Source organism: Cupressus sempervirens, chromosome 6, assembly GCF_028749045.1.
Source record: "Cupressus sempervirens isolate cs-2001-9-10 chromosome 6, ASM2874904v1, whole genome shotgun sequence".
NCBI lineage: Eukaryota > Viridiplantae > Streptophyta > Pinopsida > Cupressales > Cupressaceae > Cupressus > Cupressus sempervirens.
The window spans coordinates 179,830,378-179,843,629 of record NC_143123.1 but is presented as its reverse complement, the minus strand read 5'-3'; the positions used below and the strand labels follow the sequence as shown (position 1 = coordinate 179,843,629).

General features: G+C 34.8%; 1 protein-coding gene across 1 annotated transcript in view; it reads left to right on the top strand.

The window, feature by feature from the left end:
• The window catches only part of LOC149551839 (Plastid-lipid associated protein PAP / fibrillin family protein), a 57,320-nt gene that overhangs the window by 33,640 nt on the left and 10,428 nt on the right, over positions 1–13,252 (top strand). The window lies entirely within an intron of this gene.

The following is a 13,252-nucleotide window of genomic DNA, read 5'->3' as shown; positions in this document are numbered from 1 at the left end:
CCATAGAACATGTAATAAATAAGGGAAAGCCAATGAAGATGACCATCACCTGAGTTGACAGCTGCTTAATTAGATAATATTAATTATCTTCCTATTATAGCGATGGGTTTTAATCCTTGAAGAGTTGGCCCTTGAACAGTGACAATCTGTTGAATGTAATGGGCACCCCTGGATGTCCCAAAAAACTAAACCAAATTGCTGAAAGGAATTATGTCAAACAGTTTGCATTCAACTTCTTAAAACCCCTTATAACTCCGGAAATCAAACGTTTATTTGTTTGTTGTGTTTCGTGCATGGAATTGGTATCATACAACATAAACAAAAAAGAAACTACAATAATATGCAAAGTGGAAATGAACGGCTGCTAATAAAATGTTATTTTCAGAATTCATAAAACCAAATACATGGCAGATTTATCAACTCACTAATTACTTTAGCAATATTGTCATAATACTCCAGCCCATGCTTACGAACTTGCTGCTACAATACTTTGTCCTCCAATCAGTCCACTACCTTCATAATACCATTCCCTCCAAGCGGCATAAGCATCGGACAAGTAGTGAAGAAGATATGAGCAAAATATCAAATCTGCCTGTAGCCGGAAATGCAACTAAACTGCCTAATAATGAAGCCAATAAGAAAGAATTCCAAAGGCCAAACCCCAAGGGAATGACGTTTAGAATGTTACAAGAGAGGATAGACGTCCTCAAATGCCAAGAACAAAGCTGCAACTCACACACCAATTTCTTCTCATATTCCCCCTCCTAATGAAGCCACAAATGCTTCCTTTTATTCTATTTCCAAGGGTCCGCTCAACTCATATCGGCAATGTGGGATAAAAGATGTGTAATATATAAAACATATATTAAAATACCCCTTATGTCTCCCTTGGGTACACATCACCATAAATTAAATATTAAAGTAACTCTTTAATATTTTACAATTAAATTAGACGTTACTTTAATAAAACTTCAGGCATTAAAATGTATTAGCAATCGGATTCCGAATAATGCGAGTGATAGCTCATCGGAAAGCTCTCACCGAGGAGTATCGAATCCAATCACCAAAATTGACCTGCATTGTGTCCTGCCGACTTACTAAAAATAGTAAGTATGCCTGAAATTGAGTAAATCAACTTCTTTTTGGCCCAAACTGGAAATGACTAGGCCAAAACATTCCAAGATCCCATTAAACCCTTCGTTAGCCCTCGGGACCATGTAGAACAAGGCTAACGCACACACACTTGGTCAATTGCTAAAATGGGGACATTACATTGAAATCCATTAAATAGGTTTGTCTCTTCAGAAATAAAAGGTTATGACATTCCCACTATGCGGGGTATAAAATTAAGTGGAGGCCTCATTTGGGAATGGTTGGAAAATATGGACTGCAGATAAAAAAGGGAGAAGCATACTAAGGAATTTGATCAGAACATTTCTGCTATGAACAACTTGTAGCCCAATTCAGTAATCTGATATCAATTGACCATTATCAAATCAGCAAGACAGTGCATTAAACAAGAGCAATAAGGCAATTGTTTAAGGCAGACTACATATTGTTCAAGTATTTGGTATGATGCATGAGCTCTGATCTTGCTGACTTGTTATCGTGTCTTCCACTAGATAGGATGTAGGAATGATATGCAATTAACATATTGTTGCTGATATATATTTAAGTATTGCTATTCTTGCCATTGTTAAATTTACACACAATAGATTACAGGCACACACATACACATACACATACACATACACATACACATACACATACACATACACATACACATAAGACTCTTAAATACTTTAATCAACAAATTGTCTCATTATGGAGAATAGAATGGAATACATAATAAGGGATGCAAGTTGCAGATGAGCTGCATTCAAGTATGCCAACCTCGGATGGGGCTAGGGAAAAAAATAGGAATATCCAATAGGTGACATAACATTCTTGGGAAATGAAATAGGCATGAATTTATAGTCATGAATTTAATCTTATTTCATGTTAAAACATAAAAAGCTCACAAAATTACAAAACTATTGAGAACTGGTTTTCTTGAATATTCATGACATGTCCTCCAGTATTGTTGGTGTTGGTGTATCCACCTAAGAATGACAATCTACAACCATAACCACCTTCACAATGCAAGAGAAGCAACGTGATGCTTTTCCACCAATGACCAATAATTGAATTTAGATGATATAAAATGTACAAACACCCCATACAAATAACCAAGGTTTGATAAGGTACGAGCTAACAACCAACTACCTATCAATGTGAGTTTAGCAACCACTCCAACGTAAAGCACTTGGTATCCTAGGATATACCAATTATTGAAGCCTCTCTTGAATAAGGAAGCTTAGATGCTAAACATATACAATATATGATCAACTAAGACAACCCCAATGCTCCTTCTATTGTTTTACTTAGTTTTGTGACGTGTTTTGCCAATAATCACTTGGGAACATATATTAACTCTTTTGTGGAGGATCTATCAACTTCTCGAATGCAAATGGTATAGCAATTGAACTTTTCAAACTAATCGTTGCAATAGTTTGAAATAAAGTGCAAATAGATGAGGGTATAGATATCTAAGCTACTTCTAACTCTAGTCCTACTAATGCAAGAGATGTTGATGTTGTGGAGAGATCGAACTGGTCCTTACTTCGCTAAATCAACTACACATAGGAGGGCACAATCTTATAAGGGTGCAAGTATGATTTTCAAACCACTTGAGTTCATGAAAACCATAAGCTATGCAAATTAATGAACATCAAGTAATTGAAGTGAAGTGCTTGCAATTAAGGCCCAAACAAAACTTACATTGAATTAATTATGCTAATTATTACTCAAAACCTCTTAGACACAATACATATATGAAAGATAGCTAGTAAATTTAAGATTCATAACACATGACACACAAAAACAGGATTTGTTTTTGATGGAGTTTACCCACACGATGATGTACTGTAATGTTCCCTTTCGGGACATTAGAAAAATTGAACTCTTATTCTATTTAATATTAAAATTGACTCTAAGATATAGACTCAAAAATATAAAAAAGTCAATTTAATGTTATACAAAGGACAAAAGGACGAGGAGGAATAAGACGATTTATCAGAGAGAAGTTGAAGAGTCACAAGGAATAGGACAAAAACCAGAGAGGAGCCGAAGAGTCTTGGTTTGTGTATTGAAAGGGGAAAGAGGCTCATTGTTGGCATGCTTGATTTTATTATTCAATTCAGTTTCCTCTCTTGTGAGAGTCTCAGAAAGCTTCAACTTTCAACTTTCAACTAGTTGGAGGACGTAGCCCCTTGTGCTAGTAGACAGTGGATGCAAACCCATTGTCCCGGGAAATATCACTTCAGGTGTTTCTTTCGTGCTTACAGGTTCTTATCCTATCATTCCAATCGGACTGTTAAATTTGTATTTAGGATTGGTTTTTGTGTACTGGTTATTGTATTGCTGTTGTATAATAGAATAACGTTTTAGTTGCTGGTTGTTATATTGCTGCTGTATAAGACAATATCGTTGTTTAAGGAATTATAAGAGTTTGTTGGTTTCATCTCATCAGTTTGTAATTCATGGTTATATGTTCGAATTCTTGAATGTTATTTTGGAAATAATGAATTGTTATCTTGTGGTGAACTGTTGGTTTTATTGAATGTCTCATATTACATTTGTTTATATTTGAGTTTGATATTGTATTCAAGAAGTGGCTGGAAAGGTGTCGGTTGGCATTTCTACTGTTTTTGAATCTGTTAGAAATTATTTGCAATGTTTTATCTTTGAGTGTATTGTTGAAAGGAAAAAATCCAACAAATATCCTATTCGGGATATTACAGTGGTATCAAAGCTGGTTTTCCAACGAGCTTGTAAAGCTTATACAGAAAATTCTTAGAAGTTTTTATTAGAGCTGCCAGTCTACGAAGTTTTTTTTTATCAGGGAAATTTCATGGAAAGTTCTATAACCAGAGTTAACTGCATATTCTAAGATTCAAATTTGGTGGAGTAATAAATTTTAAATTATTGTTTATTTTGCCATGAGTCTAATAGTTGGCGTCGGGGATATTATTTTCTGCGACTAGAAAAGTAGACATGAAATTTAAAGAAACAAATTGAATCTTGAACAACCATGTCGATCATTCACAAGAAGCACTGACAGATTTGCGGAATTGAATATTGTGAAACCAATTTATTTTTTGTGAAAGAGTTTTGGGCAAATGATGGGCATTGTAGTGTCTGCATTGTGGAGATAATTAAAAAAAAAACAAATTATTGGAGATTAATTTGCGAGTCTGCAGTATTCCAATAGGGCCTGTAGTCGTCACAATGGAAACTAGTTGGATTTTACGGGTTGAAGGCATTGATAGTCATTAGTGAAGCAACAGGTTTGAGTAAATAACTCCTCAAGATATGATTGGTTTCTATAAGTTAATCTTCTTTACATGGTGTTGGATAGCGGATGGTTCTATTAATAGTGGTAACATGAGAAGAGTTAGCTACTATGACAAGAGATTAGTCTCAGTTGGGTGGTGTATATTCCAAAACCGCTACTACAGGTTAGGTGTACTAGCAATGTTGAGAAAGGAATAACGTGGGTGGTTACAGGTAACTTACGGCTTTAGTATTGGTACACAGTGAAAGAAGACATTGTTTCCACCATTGGTAGTATTCTCCAGTATCACGAGAGGAATGAATAGTTAGAATGGAAGCCGGCTAATTGGTCAAGCCGTTAGGAGGAGAGAACGTGATTCTTCAACAAACATCGATTTCTCATTGGTACACACCAAGGGTACGAAGAATATTACAACGAAATATAGGTCTATGTCTAGGTGGAGGTGGTAAGTTCTATTGCCGTGTTAATACACTCTTCTTGATAGTAATTGCAGTTATCAGGAACAGGCTAACGTGGAGGCACCATTAATTTCACCGTTTTTTTTTCCTCGTTGAGAAGTTCTAAAGTGTAACTCGTTACTAGACTTGACTATTACAATAATCATCGATGGTTTTAAGTTATTCCTTGTAACACCATTTGTAACGCGCATTTGAGAATAGTTTGAGAAAGATTCTTTATCGGAGATGAAATGCAAACAAAGAATATCAGACAAATGCTGTCGTTATATCTCTCAAACTCCTCAGACGTGTCAGTGAAGAATTTCTGACAGGGCAGGTGTAACCGCAAGCTTGGTGTCCCAAATTGCAAGACAAGAGATATGAGGTTAAGGGTGGCGACCTTGACCTTGCACCGTGGCAACCTGATGGCGATTGATTTTTTTTAGCATGCCTAAAGGTCTATAAAGTGCAGAGGAGATTATCGAAGTTGTGGGTCACTTCATTAGATCGATTTATTTTCCAAAAGGTTCCTCGGTGAAAATAAATAAATTGTGCGCCTTCTTATTGCTGTGTCCAACCATTTATCTTATAGTTGCACGTTCTTGCGCTCTTATTGGTGACTTTAAAGATTGGTCTCAGATAGAGAACTGTGCAAAGGAAGGATACTTTGGCCGAGATGATTATGGGTATTGGCAGATATCTGTAGAAGATAAACTCCACGATGGGGAGGAGGAAGAAAAATACTATTTTCAATAGTATAATTATGTAGATGACTTTGATCGCGGTGACAATAATGTTGATATTGAAGCACTATTCTAGAAAATGAATGATGATTATTGGGAACGAGGAGAAGATGAGTACTTGAATAACAATGTTGCTGAGAGATTGTATAAGGAAATATTTGATCCAAATAGTACCCCAACAGAAGAACTAGACAATATTCTTGATGCAGAGACAAGATACAAAGCTTGGAAAGAAAGCCAAAAAGATGCATCTTAGAATAACTTGCCTCCTGTTGATGTGATTGAGGATGGGACAATGTATGATAGTGTGCATATTGTAGAGGATCCTATTTGGCGTAAATGAGTAAGAGGACAGAAACCATCTCTTGCATATTGGGAGGAGTTATGAAAGGGAAGGAAAGCATGGATGAAAAAAAAATATTCCATGTATACCTCATGGCTGTCGAGTGAAGGTTTTGTTGAATACTCTAGAGGGTCCTTTAGAATGTGTTCCCATACGACATCACAACTAGAGATATCCGACACCCTCAGCTCACATGACTTTGGTAAAATACAGATGCGAATACCATTCCTATATTAATATTTAAATGCCTTGTGTGTATGGAAAGGTGCAATAACCACAGAGTTACCTATTATTCTGATTTGTTGTCTGCAATTGTTTGACTTTATGCCTATTATTAATTAAAAGGAAAAGAGATAAGAAGGCTGTGAACTTCAATTCTTGAGATTCATTTTATGAAGCCAGCAGATGTGTAGAAAGGGAATCCATGACAGAATAATAACTTCAAATGATTTGCAGAAATCATGTTAACTTGCATAAAGAATACCAGATCGAACGTGGTTAGTGTCCAATTTGGAAGTCTTAGTGACATTTGGGCACACGATAAAGATAGAAGCCTTGACAGCATTAACAATTGAAAAAGGAGTAAACTCTAAGGTCATAAAGTTGCCATTGACAAATGCTAGGAAACAGAGTACTGAAAAATGGTGGAATGAATTTATGCGAAAATTCATTCACTCACAAAAATCACAGTGTTATGTTTTGACTGAATAATTTTTATGTGTCATCTCATTCTTGGAGACTATATTTGTCACCAATTTTGGGATGTCTTGTTATTGAAGCAGACTCAGAATCATTTTCGGAAGTTTTGTCAATATTGAAATGTCTAAGGACGCTTCATGTTACAAGTGTAACAACTGAACCGATAATAGTGAAGGAACACAGATTCTGAGATAGCTTTAAGCGGACAGGGAATTCAGTTTTAAGTTGCATCGTAAAATGTCTATGAACTCGGAGCAAATGGATACCAACATTTCTACTGCAGTTCATTCCATTATCTGAGGATTTCAAAAAGGAACAGTTTGATCAGAAAATTATAACTTGAAAGGAAGAATGTGTTACTATGGAACAAAATGTGGCTTCCAAGGAGTCAGAAAAGATCTTATTAAACTACATCAATAGTTAGTTCGAGACTCACAACTTGATTTAAGAGCAGAGGTGCTTGATATGTTGGATGAGTATAACAAACTTCCTTCAAAGATTCAAAAAGAGTTACCCTTCAGTGATTACATGGATTTCCATCCAAAGCTACAAAACAAGATTGATCTAGCAAAAAAGAAGTATTATGAATTGAGTCGAGATCTTCTTGCAAAAGAGCAGTTATGTTTCATTCATAAGCATGTTTGGTCTCTTGATCACATTTGGGACAAGAACAAGGAAGAAGAGACAACTCAAGAAGTGCAGATCATCATTGAGGGAGTTGGGAAATACATAGTTCAGCCTAAACATGATGAAAAACATAAGTGAGAACCCACTTTGATTAATGGTAAAGATTATTCTAGCATCTTATCTGGTGATTTAAAGATTATTCTTGACAAAAAATTTGATGAGGTTGGTCCTACTCAAAGTAAGAGCAACTTAGAATCTTCACATGATGAGTTTTTGCATGGGAAAGATGACATTGCAGCAGTTTTTCCTTTGCATGCAAATCAAATGAACAAGAAAATTGAAGCCTACAATGATGTTATTACTTCTAGCATGCATAGTGTTGATTGGGTGAAACATAGTAATTCACTTTTTGAGATGGATGTTGATCGGATAATGGAGAATCCACTATTCGAATTTGATGACAGTGAGGAGCCTCAAATTGATACTTGTTGCAGCCAAGGGGTTGTTGCCTTGAGAGAAGGACATAACACTGATTGCAAATCAGCCTTGGATAGAGATATGGTGAGTAGTATAGCGAGAGAGCATTCAGTTAGTAGAGCAGCATTGTGGTAGTTGAGCAACTTGGACACACCACCCATTATGGGCACTGAGAAGTAGAATTGTGAGGCCTCGCCTCGACCCTTCGTAGCCTTAGTTGTTATTTGTCATTTTGATACTCACGACTCGGGATGTCGAGACATTATCAGATACTTGAACATATTATATTATTTCATGCTGTGTGATGTTACTTCTAGATATTTGATGTTCGTCATTTAAGGTTTTAGATATATGTGTGTTGATGAAATTAGTAAATGTAGGATTGATACTTTGATTTACGAGATTTTAATGGTTAAGAAATGAGAGAAACCCTGATTGATGTATGTTTCAATTTATGTGAATTTTTGATACGTATATACATATGTGCATGTGATTTTATGGGACTACTGATGTGTGCAGATATTTAGCCGAGAAACCCTACGGAGGAACATAACTGATCCCTATGTACTAATTTTGGAAACCTTGTTGTTCGTAATTCTAGTATTGTATTGTGAGATGTATGTATCGATCGGTAAATGTTAATGTTCGTAACTATGTTCTTTTAGTGTCGCTTGACACTCGTAAATTGTTTATGTTCTTCAGCGTGCTAGTTGGGGTTAGCTGTGTAACCTTTGGATCGAAGTCAGATTTAGCTAGTGTCAGTTTGCTAATTGGGTTCTTATTGAGGTTAGTCATCCCTTAATCCGGATTAGTGCTTAATCTGCATTGTTAGAGTTGTTGGATGGTCTTATTTAATTTCCTAGCCTTTGTTTGGCTCTAAACCTATTCCTAAGGCTTTAAAACATGAAATTTTTATACCCAAGGGGTATGGGTATGGGTTAGGGGTCTTTTCCAACCCCTAAGCCCCTTTTGTTGACTTTTGAGACCACTCAAAAAGTCTCATTTTACCTTTGAGCGAAAATAGTGGTTATCTTGAGTTACCTCACCTCACCTCCACTTAGTGTTTAACCATAGTGTGGGTTGAGTTAGGAGCTTCTAGATTTGTAAGTGGGTGGGTGTAGTTATTGATCCCTTTGGTGGTTGAGTTTGAGGCTTATTTAGAGGCCCTTCTTGGACTAGTGGAGGTTGTTACCCAATCTCTACATTTAGAGAAGAGTTTTGAAGATTGAAGCAAGGAAGGGGAAACTCTACTCAAACTTGTTCATTTGTCATTACCTCTTTGTGCAGATAGGAATTGTCATCTCCCTTGTTCAGACTTCATTCTTGTTTCATGCTTATGCTACCTTGTTGTTGTTTGAATGTTTGTATGTTTGTGGGTATGTGGGAAGATTTGAAAACTATGTTATTTTGGATGTTTTCTTTTCATGTTTATGTTTGAAATTTTGAGATTTTCTTGCATGGGTGTTTTGGTATTACTCACCCTTGGATAGGGTAGAAGTGACCAATTTTGGGAAAGGTCTGTTTAGTTGGACTCCAACCAGTGCAGAGTCTCTTCTCAGGATGAGAAGAGGGAGAAAGGGTAGGGTGTTATGGGCCCCTACCTGTCAGCACAAACCTTGTATGATTATGGTATGTTGAAATGGAAGAACGGAAGTTTTTGGTTTATAGCCCCGATTGAGCATCTGTTGGTGTTGTGCTTGACTTTTCCTGGTTGGAAGAATCCACCTTTCCCTAGTGTTGATTCATTGTGAATCATATAGTGATAACCTTGTGTGAATATGCATGGTTGAATGGTTCTTGGTCATGCTTGTTGTCACCTGATCAGAATTCTGTTCCATCCATGGTTCTAGAAATGTGTTGCAGAAATTGTTATGAATCCCTTGATGAGGGTCATGAAGAAAATTCAATTATATTGTTGAAATTTGGGATTGATATCCTATGTAAATTGTTATTTCAAACTTTGTTGGATTGGCAACGAAGCCAGGTTTTCTTCTTGATTCTTTCCCGACTGAGCCCTTGAATCAAGTTTGCCAATAAAATTGGTGGTTGAGTTTAATTGCTTGTCATGTGATTTTATTGTAAATTTTAAATTGGATGGATGCACATCAAATATAGGATGGAAATGGTGTTGATTTAATTAGGCAAATTTCAAGTTTACTTCTATGTTGGAAACGAAAATTATATCATGGATATAGATTCAGTTTGATTGAGCAAAATTTTTAAGTTTTTCTTATATCTTAAATAAAAAAAAAAAAAAAAAAAAAAAAAAACTATGTTGAGGAAAGAAAAATAATTATGGTTTATAGTTCAATTCAAGTTGTTTGAGAAATCAATAAATCCATGGTTTAAATGCATTCAAATAATATATACCTCTTTATAAAAAAAAATTATTATACACCTTAAAAGAAAATTATATTACATTTGCTTTGTAAATCCATACTTAGAAAAAAAAAATATGATCACAAAAAAAAAAGCACTCACAGGAGCAATTTACTCACTGGAATTTGTATGGGAGACCAATTTACTTTGAAATAGACAACAGAGGATATTCTTTAAATTATTCTCTTATTTAAATTTTGAATTAAAACAAAGTAGAAAAATTCAAAAAAAAAAATATATACATATAACATAATATCCTAAATATCTACTTTCTTACCTATAAAACTTTATTTCATCAATGCATGTCTTCTCTCCATGCATGTCAGTTTATAAAGGCAGTTTTTAAAAATGTTTATGTTGCTAGTCCTTTTGAAATCATATGGGTGACGTCATCTTGTCACCTCCATGGAAATTACCCCTCTTGCAATGTGTAAAGAAAGGAGATTAACATTTTTTAGTTTAACCCTTTCTCTCTTGGCTTGGACGCCACCTTTCATGGCAGGCTTTGGTCAGTACCCTGCCCCCTCCACTTGGGCAGCGCGCTGTCCCAAGCGCAGCCCTTGGGAAGCGCGTGGGTTAGTGGGGGTTGGTGGTAGGGTGTAGGGGGGAGTTAGGGTAGGTATTGTAGGGGTTAGTTTAGGTTAGTTTAGGTGTGTGTTAGATTTTATATTAATTTAAGTTTATTAAAATTGTTTTAGTTGATAGTTTTTAGAATGTAATTAAGTTAAACTTGATTAAAATTATGAATTTAGATTAGTTTAAAATTTATGTTTTTTTTGTTCTTAGTTAGTTTAGAAATAGATTTCATTGAATTAGTTGATTAATTTTTGCTTAGTAGTTAGTTTAAGTTATTTTTAAGATAGATATAAATTATGATTTTTTGTGTAAAGTCATTTGTTTAAAACTTTAGTATATATTTATTTCTTTTTAGTAGTGTTAATTTAATAATATGTCTATTTAGTTAGTTTTTATTTTGTGTTTTTGTTATTAGTTTAGTTATTAAATTGTTATTTATTATTTAGTTTCATTTCTAAATTAGTTTAAGTTTTAGCATATGTTTTGTTATGAATTAGATAGTTGTCATTTAGATATAGTTTTGTATTATAATTTATGTTAGTTTTTACTTTGTCATTAGTTTTTAGTTAGTTGTGGTTAGTTTTAATTTTTAAGATATTAATGTATGATAGTTTAATAAATGATTGAATTAGATGCTAAGAGATTTAGTTTGGTTAAGTTAGTTTATTAGTAAATTTAATAAGTAAGATGTAGTGTAGTATTTGTTATGTTAGATTATTATTCTTTTTTTAAAAATTGTTTTAGTATTAGTATGTTTTAATCTATTGTTTTAAGATTAATATGAAACGAAATAAACGTCGATATTATTTTAATAGCAAGAGTATTAATTTAACAATGTAGAGAATCTATACTTAAGCTGTGATCGCAAACTTATCTACTCAAGCATTATAATAATTAATTTTATTATACTTAAACAAAAAAATTTGTGTGTGTTTTTGCCCTCGTAGTTTTGGGAATGACAAGAATATTGCAGGCAGTTGGGAAGGTGGATGGCCCTTTTGTTTGTGGGATCCAGGAGGAACTTCCCTGTGGTTAGTAAGGTTTCCAGGAGTTGGTTGGCAAATGGTTGAGTTCCCACAGGCATGCGACCATAGTGGTGCTAGTGATCTTAGTTGGAGTGAGATTGTTAGTTTGGGCTATTGGACTAACTATAGATTTATATGGGATCCAGGGATCCGGTTGAGAGATAGATTGCAGAGAGTCATCTGGCTTTGCAGTGTGGCCAAAATTGTTCTCAGTTTGGACTACAGGGCTGCCTGTAGACTTGTATGGGATCCTGGTATTGATTGCTTGGGGACAATCAATTTTAAGGAGGGGAGATTTGTAATGTTCCCTTTCGGGACATTAGAAAAATTGAAGTCTTATTCTATATAATATTAAAATTGACTCTGAGACATAGACTCAAAAATATAAAAAGGTCAATTTAATGTTATACAAAGGACAAAAAAATGAGGAGAAATAAGACAATTTATCAGAGAGAAGTTGAGGAGTCACAAGGAATAGGACGAAAACCAGAGAGGAGCCAAAGAGTCTTGGTTTGTGTATTAAAAGGGGAAAGAGGTTCATTGTTGGCATGCTTGATTTTATTATTTAGTTCAGTTTCCTCTCTTGTGAGAGTCTTAGAAAGCTTCAACTTTCAGCTAGTTGGACGACGTAGCCCCTCGTGCTAGCAGACAATTGACGCAAACCCATTGTCTCGAGAAACATCACTTCAGGTGTCTCTTTTGCGCTTACAGGTTTTTATGCTATCATTCCAATCCGACTGTTAAATCTATATTTAGGATTGGTTTCTGTGTATTGGTTATTGTATTGCTATTGTATAATAGAATAATGTTTTAGTTGCTGGTTGTTATATTGCTGCTGTATAAGGCAATATCGTTGTTTAAGATATTATAAGAGTTTGCTGGTTTTATCTCAATAGTTTGTGATTCATGGTTATATGTTCGACACTTGAATGTTATTTTGGAAATAACAAATTGTTATCTTGTGGTGAATCGTTGGTTTTATTGAATGTCTTGTATTGCATTTGTTTATATTTGAGTTTGATATTGTATTCAAGAAGTGGTTGGAAAGGTGTCGGTTGGCATTTCTACTGTTTTCGAATGCGTTGGAAATTATTTGCAATGTTTTATCTTTGAGTGTATTGTTGATAGGAAAAAAGTCAGCAAAAACCATAAGCTATGCAAATCAATGAACACCAAGTAATTGAAGTGAAGTGCTTGTAATTAAGGCCCAAACAAACCTTACATTGAATTAGTTATGCTAATTATTACTCAAAACCTCTTAGACATAATACATATATGAAAGACAGCTAGTAAATTTAAGATTTACAACACATGACACATGGAAACAAGATTTGTCCTTGATGGAGTTAACCCACAAGATGATGTACATTGCTAACCATATTGCCTAGTTAAGAGCATAAAATGGAGAACAAAAGGCGTGCTTAGGCTTACAACCTATTCTGCAGGCACATTGCAAAGAGCACACTGCTTACAATACAATGTCATATATGGCCTTTAGTCCGGTCCACAGATCTCATTTCAATTACAACAAGATGGACAACAGTCCATCA